Raw genomic sequence first — 18,033 nt, forward strand, 5'->3', positions numbered from 1 at the left:
CTTGCTTACTTGGAAGTGTTGAGAGGCATTAAAGTGGATCTTGTCATTTCTGAAAAGTTGTTGAAATTCAAAAAGTTGCAAACTGCTGAAGTCATGGTAAAACGTTTGGTTGTCAGTAGATTTAAAACTTCAGAACCACTGTTGATTGTGGAACACTATCGGGCAGGTGAGTAGACCCGCATGGGTAATCTTTATAAATGCGGACCTGGTATGAGAGTCAACCGGGTGGAAGTAGAGGTGCTGAGAAGTTATCCTGAAATAGATGTACACTGTGATTTATGGTGCTAAAAGGGAGCCGAGAAGAGCTAACAAGAATTTGTGTTTCTTTGAATCATACAGAAGCTGAGTTTCTTTGAATCCTACACAAAGTAGTGTTTCTTTGAAATTCATAGGTTTTGGTAAAGCATCTTGAACAAGAATACATTGATGCTATTTGATTAAGTGGAACGTATTATTTAAGGAAGAAGAGGAATTGTTCTTTTGGTTCAACATTGGTTTAACAGAACTTTCTTTTGACACATTGAAGGAGCCAAGAACTGTGTTGGAACTTTGTTACAAACTCGGATATCCTTTGATTCTTTTTGTTGAACATTGGAACTGAATCTAACTTGAAACCTGGGGAAGGGGTGTTCATCCAGGTTATAAAGAGAGACTGTGAAAACGTTATAAATGCAACTGTTGATGTTGGTGGGAATTGCCAAATCATTTCTTGTGTACTTTGTGTATAAGTGTGAGGACCAGATATCCTTTGTTAGAGTGTTTCTTTTAGTTTATGATAGGCAGGGAAATCCTCGTCAGAGAAGGGATAGTGAGGCGTTTACTGAAAGAAATCATCTAAAAGTTGTCTGCCTCACATTTCTGACCCCTCACACTATACCCTGTCATCCAAGGGGCGCCCGCACTGAAGGAATCCCCTGAGGACATTCTTGACACTTATAATCCAGCTATACTAAATCCAGCATCACCTCCTCAGCTCGATAGTTACGCATCAACAGCTAGTTCTGATTCCACCAAACCACCATTCTACCTCCAGTCCACCCCGATAAGCTCAGAGACTAGCCCAATCCGAGCTGCATTGCAAGATCAGATTCTTAATCTCTTCGAGTCTCCGCCTTCCACTATCTCCCACACCTTCGAAGGATTACCAGGTTCCCCTGAAAATAGCAGCCCTGGTGTATTTCCTCTTAGACTGCTCTGTGGCTGAGGAAATATCATAGTTACTGTACATGCACCATGGAGTGCCACCAATCTATTTAATATTGTTCAGAAGTTCCCACAAGATTCAAGAGGATCCAGTTAAGTTCCAAGAGGAATTGAAAGTCATCATTGATTATTACCACCCCATGTGTGCAGACATAAACCAATTACTGCATGCTGCTCTTCCCACAGACACTTTCACACTACTAAAACAGCATTGCAACTGGCCAGAAAAGGAATCCCAAATGATGGGTTAAAATCGTTCACCGATAGACTAGTACAGAGAGTGATCAAAATCGGTCTCCGAAAGACTGATTGGGCTAAAATCAAAGGCTGTAAACAGGCAAAAGGTGAAAATCTAGTGAAATATCTTGAGCGTCTGAAGCATTGTTTTGAACAATATTCTAGAATCATTGAGGAAGTGATCATAGCTCCCCAGGCCGTTGTGTCACAATTTGTTACAGGGTCACAACCAAAGGAGGTGGAGGGTATACAATCTATCCCAATAGGTTGGGAAGGAAAGAATTGAACTGGACTTGGTAATGAGAGATGATATACAAATGCATATAATGATCAGTGCAACAACTGTAAAGAGTTTGAACACTGGAAAGACGAATGTCCAAATTGGCCCCAATATGATGGCCGAGGCGGCTTGTCGATCGCATCGATTGGACTTGCTGTGCCCCGCCTACACTGCCATCACAACTGAATGTTCCATGCAATTGTCAATGGTGTTCCAGAACGTGTTGCACCACTTATACCGCCTAATCTAACTGCTCCCTATTTTTATTGTAGTATGGTGGTTAAAAGGCGTCATGCTTAGTTGATACTGAAGCATTACGCTCAGCTCTGAAAGCTTCTCAATTTTCGCATATTGTGTATTCTGATTAAGTTGTCAATGCTGTCATTATCAATGGTACGCCAATACCTCACCCTCTGTCTCCCCCGCTATGGCGGCTTTGGGTCGTTTTTCTGACAACCGTGCTTTCTTTTTAAGACTGTGTTGCCCTGTTAGTCTGTTTGGGTTGGATTTATTATGTAAACTAAGCTGTTCCATTTACAGTTCCCCCGATGGTATATTGCTCAACATACATGGCCATAGGGAACATGAGGTTTTGGCTGCACTACAGGAGATTCACCATTCGCACAATGGAGACTGAACCATTGGTCCCTTACTGCAACAGGCAGTGTTGGATCGAGTTCCTGCCAAATTATTATTGACACATGCAAATGAAGCTGATTATATGCCAGTCAAAATCTCCCTGAACCGAGCCAAACCTCTACCGTGTGTAGCCCGCTACTCCATTTCTAGACAGGCCAAAGAAGGCATTCACCTTGTTTATAGAGTCCCTACTTGAACAAGGTATAATTGGGCCCATGCGTAGCATCTGCAATACCCGATCCTGCCCACCAAAAAGCCAGTTAACAAGATCTATCATTTTTTCAGACAGTTAATGTTGCCATCTTTTCCTGTATCCCAGCATGAGCCACCTATTTCACTGTTGTAGATGTGTTCTCAGCTTTCTAGCTTTCTAGAACTTGTTCGCCTTTCCCTTCAAATCCGGTCAGTATAAGTTCACACGTCTTCTTATGTGGCATGTAGAGAGTCCAACCTTGTTTTCCCAAATCCCAGGAGATTCTACGCTGATAGAATATGCAGAAGATCTTCTACTGGCTCCCCCTCCTTGGAAGCGTGCCAGCAGGACTCCCTTGCCCTGTTGACAGCACTTGCTGAAAAGGGTCACAAGACGTCTAGGGACAAGCTACAGTTGTGCTTACCCAGAGTGCTATATCTGGGCCATGAGATTTCAGCTGGGGAAAGACACCTATCACAGGATCGTACTATGGCGGTGCAGAAGGTCCCCAAGCCCAAGACCAGGCAGGTATGAGTGGGTTCCTGGGGGTGGTCAGTTACTGCAGACAGATGGTCCTGGGATATACCACTATACTTAAGCCCCCTGAGACCCTCACGCATGATTCGACCCTGGAACTCCTGCCATGGGCCCAGGGCGGAGAGGATTCCGTTGTCAACATAAAGCAAGTGCTCACAATGGCCCCAGCTCTGGGTCTGCCCGATTATGAAAAGCCATTTGTGTTGTTTTGTGATACGTTTGAAGGATTTGCCCAAGGAGTGCTAAAACAGTTACATGGTGAGGAGTATCGGCCCGTCTGATACCACAGTGTAGCACTCGAACCAGTAGCGGCAGGGCTCCAAGCCTGTCTGCGAGCTGTTGCCACTGCTGGCCATGTTGGTAGAAAAAAACAATTAATTGGTACAAGGACACCCCGTTACAATCTCAGTACCCCACTTAGTGCTGGCCCTGCTGCCTAAGGGGAAGACACAACACATGCCCAATTCCCGCCACATGAAGTTTGAAAATGTACTCATCTGTTCTGCGAATGTAACTTTGAGCAGCTGTCCTGCTTTGAACCCTGCCTCACTGGTGCCAACCCCACAGGATGGGGAACCACACGACGGCCTTGGGGTTGTCGAAACGCGTATGTCACCCTGTGCTGATTTATTAGATGTCCCACTGCAGAACCCCAACCTGATATGGAAAAGAGTTAGGAACCAACTTGAAAGAGAAACCTATTTTCCTAGAGGAGAATCCAGACAATATGCAGGTTTTTTTGGACCAGCAAACTGGCAGTTCCGCAGTGGAATCTCCATGTGAAACACCCTGGCCCAACCAGCATAGGGGAAGGGTATGTAAAACACCGGAGGGCTTTTCCCCATCTACTTCTTGGGGATCCTCTGTTCAGGTGGCCAGGTGATGGCCGTCGCTGTTGGATCGAGAAACTGGGGATGGATAAGCGAGGGAGGATTACCTGGGTAGAGGGTGCTTGGGAAGGAGGAGCTCAAAGGTGTGACAGGGTATCCCCCTTTTTTTTCCACCCTGATATTCTCTCCACCTTCATAGGCTACTATGAGTTCTATTCAGTTTCCCCCTCCCCATTTCCAATATATACCAAGATAAAGAGGAGGCGTCCAAGAACAGGGAAATGGGAATTAAACACATTACCCCATTTTCTACAGCAACATGTTTATTCCCCCTTTACTGACAGTAATTTATCCGATTTGCCCACAATCCCAAGGGAACACTGCAACTCCCAATTTACCTTTCCCCACTGAGTTACCCATGTACCAGGATGAGGAAGAGAACCAGGAGTGATGAAAATTACCCATGAAGATAACATTGAAGAGAGGAAGGCACAAACAGAAGCAGCCCTACTATGGCCATGTCCCATTAACAAGGACAGGCAGGGTCAGGCAATCAATCACAACCATGCACACCTGACTTCACTTAACTGCCCAGCAAGGTATAAAAGGTGGGGCCAGAAACAGCAACGAAGACGAGCTGGGGATGTAGAGTGGACCAGGAGAGCCAGGAAGGAGAAGGAGCCTGGAGGGTCCAGAGGAGAACGGAGCAGCGAGGCAATGGCCCGGTGTCCATGAGATGCTGCAGTGTGGCTAGGGAGCCGTGTCTCCAGAGAGCGGAGAAAGGCAAATTGCAGCCTGCTGGCCGTGTCCAGCAGAGTGCTCGTTTCTCTCGGCATGTTGTAGAAGTCCAGGTGTCAGAGGGGCGGTGAAAGAGACCCCGACCCAACGCTGACTGAAGCAACATCCGAACTAGAGGAGCGTGCTGACTGGTGAGTTTTTAATGTGGAGAGAAATCCAGTGTGTGTGTGAAATTGAAACAGTAAAGAAAGAAAGCATGTAAGCAGCACGAGAGGGAAACATTGAGACAAAGTGGATGTCCCAAGATCACTGAAAGGAAAAGATGCTACAGCAGGGACCTAGCAAAGTGGGAGCAAAATTCTAAAACTTAAAATAAAGGCAATGATGAAAGGCATTATGGGACTTGCAGTTTGAGAAACAGCAAGATTCTAAATAAAGCCACAAGGAAGTGAAAGAAGGAGAGATTTAAGTGCGCAAGAGGCATGGAGAAAGAAAAACGGATACGCGTGTGAGAGTGACCCAAAGCCAAGAGAGGGCGATAAGCCAGAGACCGAAGTGGGTGAAAGTGACCCGAGAAGAGAAACACAGCCGGTGAGTTCAAAGCAGAAGGGATCCTAGTTTGGGAAAGGCATGAGTGAACTACAATGTTGCAAAGCGAGGACACGCGTATGGCGAGAGGTGTGATGAAGATGAAAGCTTCAATTGTCCACTGTTGAAAGAGTGTGATAAGAAACAAAGTGACAGTGAGGCCGTTTGTATGTTTACACGAGTAAAGAGACTTTTTGAGATTGTGAATTACAGAGAGCTCGAAGCACGAGCGAAAGTGAAATAAGAACGGTTATGTTTGTGGAATTAAGAAGGGGGACTGGGACCCGTAATGAGAATTGAGAAGAGGATCTGAGACCAACAAGGAGGATTGTGAAAGATGGTGCCGGGGGCATGGCCAGGTGAAATATAACACAAGGAGCACAAACTGTATAGACTGCCTTAATAAGAGAGTGGTCTCGCACTGGGCTAGCGAATACTGTGCGTTTGCGAAAGTCTCTGTCACGTAAACCATTGAATGATTGTTGAACTGTTGGGGAAGGGAACCCCAGTGAGAAACATTTTGAGTTGATGGCGATCCAGGGGAGGGAAGCCTGAGAAAACAGTTTCGAGAAATTGATACCAAACCAGGCGAGGGAAGCCTGAGTGACTTGTATGCTGTTGAACAGTGTGAATTCCGATCCAGGCAAGGGAAGCCTGGAAGAACTGCGACCATTGAACTGTGTGAACTAGCCACCCAAGCTCCTAACAAACTCTTATTACTCAAGTGTGGGGATGGGAGTGTTATTCAACTGTATTGCCATCCTGATATTATTGGATTCACTCTTTTGTTTTGACCTAACCCCGTACACATTATCATTGTAGAATTAAGTGAGGGCAAGATTAGGGTTGACAGACACCTTTATTATTTTGACAGACTGACTTTGACATCCTTTAGTTTAATTTGATGGTCAGGAATGCTCCCATTATAGAGATAGGGCTAAATATGAAGTCACCAACCCCTGTTAAAGTTAAATAAAGGTTTTCAAAACTCTTCATTTGTGTCTGTGTCTGCCTTCTGAAACCAGCCTACCTCACATACGACAAAAAAGGTTTTTATGCATGATAATGGCTTAAGTACTTCCGAAAAAATGTAGGGAATATTATTAATAATGCATATTGACCCAACACTTTTGGGACAACATCAAACCAGACATTTTTGTTTCCAACGGAGGAGGATATCAATAGGCACACAGTCTCATGGCGTGGCATGTTTTCCTAACAAAAACATGGCATTACAATGTATCGAAATCTATCCCAGAAGAAACGTAAAATAAGGTGTATAGTAAAAACCACCATGGCCCGAACTTCCCGTCTCTAGGGAACTCTGCTTTTAACTATATCCTTTTCTTCTAAGCTTTATACAAAAACTGGGCAATGTTTTTATTAGCATTTTAAACCATAGAACACAAACATACTACCAAACAAAGAGGGGTCTTCCAGTGCAGAAAAGGTGAACGCAAATGCATGTAAAAGGAATCATCCCCCTTCGAGCATCCCCGCTTCCCTATGGGTGTCATCCTACTACCAGTGCTGCCCATCTTGCCTGAATGCAACCGCCTTGCCTAAAGGTTGGACAGAGGACTGTAAGCCTGGACCCTGTCCATATATATAATCTTCATGAAAACCGTGATGAAGTCCTGACATCATGGAGAAGTGCAATTATCAATTCCTGCCCTATTTGAAATAAAACAAAATTAAAGTACAACCCCTCTACAGTACAAAGAAACAAAGGAGCAAACGCCAACAGGTAACCACAGCCCTTCACAAATCAACCACAGTATACAGGTATCAAAAACAGTGGTTCCCGTGTACCACTGGCTCCACCTCTATCAGATTAAGTCCTGCACGGTCTTACATGTATGGTTGTCACACCACCCGGCCTATGGGCGCCCTTCAACAACAACAACTGCCATATTTCCAATCTGCCCTCTTCAGTGCGGGGATCCTCTTACCTTGGCAGTGGGTGTCCCGCAGCAGGCATTCTCAAGGGGGACGAATGTCAGAGGGAGGGGACATTGCCTGAACAAATGCATCCCAGTCAGCTACATCTATTCTTACTTCGCTCTTCCCCCAATGTATCACCCTGTGCCAGACAGTGGATTCGGCCAGTGCTGAACACTTTAAATCAGCCCACCAGGTCTCAATTCAGAGACCTTTAGCCGACTTCCAAGCCATTGTGATTCTCCGCTTGGCTTACACGCAAATTAGGTCCTTCATCCTGGTAAGGTGTGCTGTGTGCTTCTTCCCTCTCGGATACAATCCCAACAAATAGGCTTCCGGGCACTTGTGTGCATCTGTAGCCCTACTCCGACCATTTTGTCGGCTATCATCTGCCAGAACCTGTCGATCACCAGGCAGGTTTAGAACATGTGTAGGAAATCTGCAGCGTTGTGCGAGCATTTAGGGCAGTTCGATTCCCCTGCTCCATGGAACAGCAATATTCTATGGCAGGTCAGGTCAGGTAAGCTCAGTGTGTAATATACAGTTGGGTTAGTTTAAATCTGGAGTCCCTGGAGATCTTTTTGGTGTATAATAGTACTCTTGACCAATCCGCATCTGTGAATGCGTTGCCCAGGTCTTCCTCCCAGTGTGAGCAAACCGCCAGAGCAGGTTCACTAAATGTATGCCAGAGCAGATCGTATAATCTGGAGACCGTATGTCCCCCCCTCTGCCACATCATTAATTGTCTCAAGCACCGGATCATTCTCGATGCCTTGCAGGGAGTCAGGCCACCTCCCTGCAATGCTCCTCACTAAGCCCAAGTGCATGGGGTATTGGCTGCTATGTATGCTGGAACTCTGCTGCAGAGTAGTGAAGTCCGTCAATTGCCCTTCTGACAGCATATCCCCTAGGGCGACTATCCCGCTGCCCTCCCTGTACCTCCTGATCTTTGTAACGGAGTCAGAGTTTCCAGCGATCTCCAGCAATGGGATATTTGGGGAGTAGGGTTCCAGGGTGCCCAACAGTTTCCATGCCCTGTGCCAAAGGTTCCTGCCCAGTTCAAGAAACCAGAGCTGCTGCGGAAGCAGGGCTTCTCTGAGCCATAGAACCTCCTTAAGGAAGTGCTGCCCAATTGACAGCTGCAAGAGCGTTCATTCTAGCTACATTTCCTCTACTAGTCAGCTGCCGGCAAACTGCAATTGTCCTACCAAGTAATATACCTCAAAAAGGGGCACAAATCCCCCCCCCTCACTGCAGTCCCTAGGCAAGGTGCTCAGTGCAATCCTGCCCCCCCCCGCACAGAAATGTCCAGTCCACCAATGCCACATTTGTGAAAAACTTCAAGCAAGTACTTCCTTTTGTGTTCTAATGCCCAGTTCACTCAACATTGAATTCATTGCTCTTAATAGTGGGAACAGAAAAACAGAAAGTGAGTGATTGAAACAGTGTTTCATCTGCAAGTTCTCTGCTCATATAGAACCTTACTCCACCTTCCTAGTGACATCTTTAGGAGCAGAATTCCATGTTTTAATTAAAGTTATCTCAGATATGCTGACTCAAATTGTACTTAAATACAATTTCTGCCAATGAATTAATGTTCTCCATATAGGGCCCACTACTAAAGGTATGGTATGGCACAGTACTTGTAAAGCACAGACATTCACCTCAGAAGGAGGTATTACGGCACCGAAACAGTGGGTACAGATGACCCAAACCAAGCCAGGTAAGAAACAGGGGCAGGCCCCCACCCACTCCCCGCTACCCCGGCCCACCAGGATATCCCCATTCAAGGAGGATACAGGAAGGTCTTCAGGCTGTGTCTGTAGTCTAAATGATTTTTATTTCCCAGCAGAAACCCGGGGAGATTTACACAGCTGTGCAGACTGAAACGAAAGCCCCCCACCGCCCACTACACACGGCTAAACTTGGGCACCGACAAAAGATTAGCCGAGGCCAAGCACAGACATCTCCCAGGTACATAACAGCATATTTCCGCACTAATAAAGTTGGGCGTCCGACAGTACAGAGCTCGATGCACAATACAAAGTGCTTTAAATGTAATCTGTTTATCCACTGGCAGCCAATGCAATTCTCGCATTACAGGGGTGATATGCTCTTGCATCCTGCCTTTGGGAGCACCCTTGCCACAGCATTTTGGATTCTTTGCCGTCTGCCTAATGCCACTTTCAGCAGGCCGAACAAAGTGCATTGCAAACATCCAGTCTGCTTGAAATAAAGGTGGTGACTATCTGGATGTTATGAGCATCGAATTCCAAGAGGCATTTTAGGGGCCGGAGATGGAAAAAACACGAGCTAGAGACTTGGGAGATTTGGTTCTCTAGAGAAAGGGTCCTGTCAAGCCAAACCAATACTTTCTTAACTTTCATAAGTGCTAGTGGGCAGCTGCCAAGAACAGGAGGCCAAAATTGGTCATCCATCCCACAGCCTCCTGATCCCTTTGAGTGCTATGCCCCCAAACTAACCACGAGAGCAGAGCAAATCATCATCTCTGTTTTCTGGACATTGAATCTAAGCCTGTTTTGTAACATTCAAATACTGGCCTGTTCAACACATCTTTTCACCCTGCCGCCAAGCGGTCAGCATCATCACCTTGTTGGATGATCATCTGAGTGTCATCCGCATAAATGTAAAACCTCACACCTGCAGATCTAATGAGCTGTGCTAACGGTCTCAAATAGAGGGTGAACAAAAGGGGACTCAGTGAAGATCCCTGTGGAACACCATAGGGCACTGGTTTCAGAGCTGATGCAAAGGGGGGGGCGGGGGCAACCCTGGGATCTATCTGATAGAAAGGAAGAGAGCCAACCCAAAGCTCTGCCTCGCACCCGTAACCACTAAGCCAGGATAGGAGAATGGCATACTGGACCGTATCTAAGGCAGTCGAGAGATCCAGTAGGACCAGGATCCCTGTGGACAACTGCTCATCTCAAATCATTCACTGTGGCCACAACCACAGACTCTATGCTTAGGCCTGCTTGAGAGGCATCTAGCCACTTATGCAATTCAACATGGGTCTGCAATTGCTCTGCCGCTAGTGATTCCATCAATTTACATACATAAGGGAATAATGAAATAGGCTGATAGTTCTAGCAGCAAGCGGGGTCGAGCATAGGTTTCTTAAAAACAGTGATAACTGCTGCCCTCTTCAGAGAGGGCGGAACTATGGCAGATACAAAAGATCTATTAATAATCTCACACAGCTCATGCACAATCACCCCCTAACAGATTTTGAAATTTTTCGCAGGACATGGATCAAATATCCAAGCCTGAGGGATGACGTTTAGCCATAATGTCGCCCGAAAGTTCTAATGATTTTATCCATAAAGAAATCACCCATTTTCTCACAAAATATTTGTGAAGGTATTGGGCTCTTCTTAACAGCGACAGGCACCCACATTGCTCCCAGACCTTTGAACATTTCCTGGACACTGGTCCAACTTGAAAAACTACAGGCTGGATAATAGCTCCACTTCGGCCTAATAATCATTTTCTTGAAATTATACATAGAGCATTTATACTCTACTTTAGCCTTCTCATAGCTTTTCCTCCAAGCTCTCTCAGCTGTTCTTACTTTACGTTTTTCACTTCTCAGTGTACTAAAAAACAAATTCCTTCCTTTTCCATGTCTCCTTCTGTTTCTTCAAAGACCCTGGTGTTAGTATCTTTGTGGCCTTATTGAGTTTGCCATAGAAGTTATCTTGTAACTTGAATGCATCCAGAGAGCTGGCTACAGCATCTGGCTAATCGAAAAAAGTGTTGGCCTACAGGGGATGATATACTATTAAAAGGTCAACAGAGGAGGATGCATTACTGAGGCCTTTTATGTCCCTCCCCCCACCTCTATCCAGCTCTGCAGTTTTCTATGATAGCTGAGTAACCCAAGGGGGTGGGAGGGTGTACTAAATCATTTCAATGCAACCAACAAATTCTCTCTAAACCAAGTTTCGGTGATACATATGTCTAGATTAAAATCCACAATTAACTCATGAAGGAAAAGGTGTTTTTTTACTGTCGAATGAGCATTGACCAGCATAGTTCTAATCTTACCCATGGGATCTCTAAGACGGGTCTACCTGGGAAGAAAATCTCTGCTGGGGTACCACAGCCAGGGGCTGTGTATCTGATACACTAAGGTTACTAATACTCTCCTTCTAATCCAAGAATCGGCAGGATCCTTGCGGCTCAGGCGACCGCTAAAATATAACGTGGCACTTCTTGCCATGGCCGAGCCACATCCACCCCACACCTTGAGAAAATAGCATATGCCACTGAGTTAAAATATGAAAGCCCCTCTGTCAACCTCAGGCGTTCCTCCACTGATTTTCTCCCTTAGCAGACCACATTGGCCGCTGCCATGCACATATATTTATCCAGTACCATTTGAACTCTTGACCTACCAGTCATTGAATACTCACCTTTAGAAACCCCCACCATCTATCTCCTATGTGCTTCCCTTTTTCGCTGCAAACGGCCAGTGTGTCGTGCCCCCAGTCCGCACAGGTAGAAAAGGCAAAATGGGCTTTGCGCTGACGCAGGCATTTTATGCCTTAGCGTCTCCCAACGATCACCTCACCAGCTTGTGCCACCCCAGGCCCTCAATGGAATTTTAATTCCCAAAATGAAGCCTAATGCTACGCGCATTAAAACAGGAAAAAAAAAGGATGATAAGAGTGCGAAAGTCCTACAGTGATGAGAAGCACAAATAGACGTTTATATCAAATGTAAAATTCAAATTTACAGTGCTATCGGTGTTCTTCAACAATTGCCAAAAGTTCATCTGAAAATGGTTCCAGTAGCTCCGTTTAAGATCCGGTATATCCCTTTTAGTTATCAACTCTGAGATCTACCAGAGATCTAGTCTTGATGTATATTACTGAACTAACTTAACTTCCTGTCTTCTTACTTATTGCATGAATGCGTGTTCTAACCAATACTCTGTATGGGTTAATCTGCATGTAAACCCAGTACACAACTGGCATGAATTGATACTCTTTCAGACTAATGCAAACAAACACACAAATGGAACTGTTACTTTGAACCACAGATCTTAGGTACCTCATCCCCATGAGGGATTTAAAAAAGAAACTAATTGCCAGAGAATAACACTCCTCAAAGTGTCCATATGTCTAAACTGTACTGAGCAGGCACCACAGGTTTACCTTAAAACAATTAGAAAAGTGCACTGACTGGAACAGAGTCAGTAGATTAACAAACTACTGACTGCACCCATTGTAAGGGTCAGGAATTAGCAGCACTTTCCGCACTTGGGACACACATGGTAGATTTTATCTGGTCTGGACAATACGACTAGAAGACTGTGGAGATCTTCAACTGCAGTTTGTCTAATGGTGAGGAGGAGAATGCCATTTGAGGCGCAGAACCTTTTCCTTTCTCATCTATGAACCATCCATCTCCACTACCACCAAAACAGAGGCCATGTCGTTTAATACATTGAACACAATTGGTGCAAGTATACATCCTTGCCGTACTACTTTACTGACAGGGAAGGGGAGATGATTCACAACACCAAATCTAGAGTTTGCAGTGTTGATATCATGGGGCCATCGAATAATATTAGTTAGGTCAACCTTCATCCCCAAGACTCTAAGGAGATCCTGTAAATTGCCCCTTTGAACAGAAGTACATAAGAACAGTCTTTAAGGGCATATTAAATAATTAAAAGAAACAATCTAAAACACTTTTTAAATACCTTTCGGGAAGCCCCCTTGAGCAGGATGTAAAACATATTGGTCCTCTGCCCAATTAAACTCTCACCATCAGTAGTTGCATAAAATATTAATAATGGAGGAAAGAAGAGATTGCATGATAATTAGCTGGATTCTCACAAATATCTGTTTTCAAAATGTGACTTGTTCCTGTTATTTTACATTACTCCGAGATGGCCTCCCCTCGAACAAATGCATTCAAAACTTGCAGCAAAATAAGGCCCCATAATACTAAATCTGCTATATAAATAAATGGGAGCATGATCTTCTCCTTGGCCACAACTGAAGTTATGATTTTCTACTGCTCCGATTATTTCATAACGTGACAATAACCAACTTGAATGTCCTCAACTCTACCACCACCTACTGTACTTTATCCCCTTCCTCATTTATACCCTTGCAATGCTATTTCCAGCATTCAGCACAATATTTGTTCCAATCAGCAATTGTCAGCTTCTTATACTTTGGGCAAGAGCGAACCAAAAAAATTAAAATCCTATGAATTTACACTCTCTGTAAAGCTTCCCGGGTACTCTCTCATTTCTTTTAATTCCATTATCACCAGTGCCCTAATTTCCCTTTGAGGCTGACGCACCTGGTCAAGGGAACCAAAACCACATATATACGCCTGCATGAACCTATTCATCTCCTATGTTTGAGCTCCACTTTACTATCAAATCACCACTCTTCGATCTTAAGCCTTAAACATAATAGGATAATGGAGTATAGCTTCAAAAGTTTTTCTCATTTAAATTGTTAAAAGCTGAAAATGATCTACAAATTTGAAGAGAGGGAAGACTTGAAACAAGATAGATTTCATCTCTTATAGCACGCAGGGCACTAATGCTGGGGTCACAATCACTAATTCTAGTTTATCCTGCTTGATCTCTCATTAACATCTTGGCAGATCCAAACCAATTGTTAGCCTAGCTTCTGGTACAGGAATTCCTACTCAACTCAACAAGAACATCAATCGATCTTTGTGATGCTATAATGGCTTTGACCAACGTATCTTCAGCCCAAGCAGACTTCTGAATATTCACAAAGGCATAATCTATAACTGATCACATGGTACCAGAGCTAAACGTAAAGGTATGTGGGCTACCAGATGTGTTTCTCCCATTTAAACAATGGTAAACATGGCCCAATACAAACCCTAGGAGGTTTCTTATACTGTTCAGTAGACCACCTTTCTTCAGAGGGATACCTGGGATTCCTAAAACCCTATTTTCAAGGGCAGCATTTGTTGGCTTCATTCCATCAATAGCTAGAAGTGTGTTATAATCACCTCCCAATAGCAACAACCCAGCAGCTTCAAATATCTCCAATGACCATTACAAGAATTTCTAGTTTCATGGATTTTACCTACTCCTTAATGACAAGAAACTCAAGGACAGTGGTGTGAATGACTACTTCATTGACAGTGAAGCGGATGACAATGTCATAAGCGGTGAGGTCATGGACAAGGTGGTAATGGGAGTTAAGGGGTTAATTGATGTTAACATCATGGACTGTAGTTTTGTAGACGAGCATGTTGTATTCTTCATTAATGATGAGGCTATCCCGGAGGACACTTTCAATGATGTTATTGTCACAGTGACTGGTGTCTTTCTGCTTGGAAGGAGCAAATGTCTCTCTTATTATTATTGAAACACCAGATGACAATCATGGGATGTGGTTGGGCTCTCCATATTCTCTCGCCTTTGTCATGTGTTGGCCTTTCACCACTGTGTTCATCTAAGAAAGGTTGTCAGGGCTTGGCCTACTTTTTAAGAAGGCTTGGGCCTTTGAGAAATATGCCTCTTCACAGGGCTCAAGGTCCGGTCTTGATCGAGTGATCTGCAGTAAAGCTTCTACCTTCATTGCTAAGGAAATAAACCTGGAAACTTTGCCTTTCTTTAAGAGTTTATGATGAGATGTGTTTGCACATTTCACAGGGAACTATGTTCTCTGAATAACAATCATTTAGAGAGTATTTATGTGGAATCTTAAGGTGGGCTTTTTTCAGCCCACATCTTTCACATATCTAACTTTTATGTTTGATGATCGGGCTTGTAAGATTGGTCAGCCATTTTTTGCATACCCCGTTCTTACAGCCTTATACCTAATTTATGGGAGAATGCATGGCTGCTTTTTCTTTTTTTCAACAGATTTGCCACGACACTGGCACATTCTGGGATACTTAAGGTAGGAGATGTACTCACCGCAGAGCAGCTAAACAGGTTCCCTAGTCTGTGGACGCTTTATGACTGCCAATGAAGGCATATTATGAATGTTTGTAGGTGGATTAGCGGAGATATGTTGACCACATCTCCCCCACTGATATTTTAGATCTATTGTTGGCTAGACAAATAATGGCCAACATATTGGTCAACAGGTCGTATGTGCAAACTGCACCCAACATGACACATAAGAGATGGATCTAGTGGTAGAATGAAGATTATCTAGGCTTACAGCATTGTGAGGCTTGATTCTATTAAAGATACAGCGGCAAGAGTTATGCTTCAACTTCTTTAATCTACTCTTCAGCAGTTTCAACTTAATAACAGAAAATAAACAAACTTTCTTTTTTTAAATCTCTTTTTTGTAGTCCTTCATACTTCCTGTCTCTGTAGCCCGCTAGCTACTTCCTATCCGTAACTCCTCTTCATTGAATGCTCTGAACTGATCCATGTATATCGCAACAGTCACAATGAAGTTGAAAGTCATCAGTAATCCTGATAGAACGCCTCGAGCTCCAATTCCACAAAGAAAAACAAAATCCTTTCCCCACGAGATGGCTCTGCATGTTAACACCTCACGCTCGACATCTCTTAGTCGTTCTTCTGGTCATCCCATGTCAAATCAGAAAGAACACTATTAGGGAGGAAGAATGCACTGCCCTGTTCATTCAGATAGATAAAAAGTACAGTGTTAGTACAACGCCAAACCACAGAGCATGTGTTGGGCGGTAAAGTAATGCTCCCCTCTGTCTCTTTAATAGAATCAAGACTCCCAGTGCTGTAAGCCTAGGTAATCTTCATTCTATGTCAAGACCGGAGTCAAACATTCTTGTTCAAAGTTCTGCACCACCACCTCAGCTACCGAAGAGACTGGTTTCAAATAAAATAACTGCCACCAGACCAGTCTGTCGCTCGTAAGACGTCAACAAGCACTACACCTGCCGTAAATGCTTTGGAGGCCATAGCGCCTCTTACTGAGTGTGCTCCAAACCGAGCCAGATCGTTCCAGGCCTGCTGCATCTCGCGGACCCACCTGGCATTGGAGGCAGTTGCCACTGCCTTAAAGGTTTTCCTGCGCGCGATCAGCAGCTGAGACAATCCTGCCAGACACAATTGCGCCATCCTCTTCTCGTACTTGCGAATGCAAGCCACCACACACATTTGCGGCTAACCCGGACGATAAGGGTACAAGATGGAAGAGGAGTTTATCTTGGTCATCTTTGCCAGCATGAAAGTAACACCTCCCAGGCCGTAGATCTTCCCATCTACTTCCAGTGCTCTCACGTCAGAAGCCCTCCTACATGACACCAGACACAACAGCATCACTAGCTTTCCCGACAGCTGTGCCTTCGAGAGGTACTTGTTCGCCAGCCAGCTCGCCAGGAACTGTAGTACTACGTTCACGTCCAATAAGTATGCGTATTTCAGGGCTGGGGGGGAACTTGCAACCGTGCTCCTTTCATGAGCCTAACTACCGCTGGGTGATCTCATAGGGGCATACTGCCCACAGCTGTGTGTCCAGCTGGTATTGCTGATCTATAGACCCCTACCATCCTGAAGGCTTTACCGTCTTCCAGTAGGGAGGCTCGAAAGTTAATGACTGCTTCTACAGGGGCAGAAACGTGAGGAATACTTTTCCTCTTGCACCAGCCCTCCCACCTGCCCCATGCCGAGTTATAGCTCCTGGGTTTGGAAGAGTCTGAGATGAGCTGGGTAGCGTGGCTCGAAATGCCTGGCATCGACCATCTTCTCCCAACACCTTGAGAGCAAGAGACACGCAACTGCTAATGGCTCGCAGAGGTAAATGACTTAGCTGGTTCCGTGAGCAGGTGAATCTCTGATGGGAGAATCCACAGAAAATCAGAGGAGCGTTCCATCAGAGCTGGAAACCATACTTGCGACATCCAAATGGGCGTCACGATCACTATAGTCGCTCTCACTCTGCGAACTTTCACCAGAACCCTGCTCATCATCACGAAGGGCAGAAACGCATAGTGCACTCCTCTGCTTCTGTTAAGCGGCTTCACTTCAACACTACAGCTAAGTCAATGCCTAGTCTGGGATGCTGAGGGAAACCCTTATTGATATATTTTTAGGTCCAGTTCATGTACTCTGGATGACAGCCCTTATATAACACCCCTCTCTTATAATTTCCCTGACCCCACTGAGCCAAGAAGTAGGTCTGTTTTGCAAATTTAAAAGGTTTATTTGAGAAATATAAACAATATATATATATCACACTTCTATAAATAAATTGATAATGGATATTACACTTGTGAATATGAGCAGTAATCAGCAAGAGGTAACTTATGAATAGGAACAGAAGAATATGGTGGGAAAGAATGCTTTATATGGTTCAAGGAAACGCAATGATGAATGAAATGCAGTACAGAAAATAAGTTGATATGGCTTCAACAAAAGACAATGTAATCACTTTTCCCCTGGTGGCAATTCACCCCCCCTATATGCAATGCAAGGAGATGGAAGAAACACACACAGTCTTCGGGAATACAATAAAATACAATACGGAATTCAGTCCCCCCCCAGCAAGCTTAGAGGAAACAGGCAGAAGTTTGAAACACAGGCCCAAAATGCTTTTAAATGTGATGGCAATGGATGGGAAAATGTGCTAACTGATTTTCATTCCCTCTGGAGATTCAGGGTGAGTGAGAGATGTTTGTTGGTATTAGTTCAGGCTCACTTTAGCAATGCTCTATGAGTTATTACCAGTTGCAAACGGATTTTTAACAAAGGAAAGAATGGAGCTGCTATTTTGACAAGTGCAGAAATTGAGCCAAAATCGCAAATCGCGGTAAATTTCGCGAGTGCGTAGATCGCGATTGCGGAAAAAGTATAGGGAGTAGGAAGTTCTAGGTAC

The sequence above is a fragment of the Ambystoma mexicanum genome, chromosome 6p (genome assembly GCF_040938575.1).
Source record: "Ambystoma mexicanum isolate Mex_15411 chromosome 6p, UKY_AmexF1_1, whole genome shotgun sequence".
Taxonomy (NCBI): Eukaryota; Metazoa; Chordata; class Amphibia; order Caudata; family Ambystomatidae; genus Ambystoma; species Ambystoma mexicanum.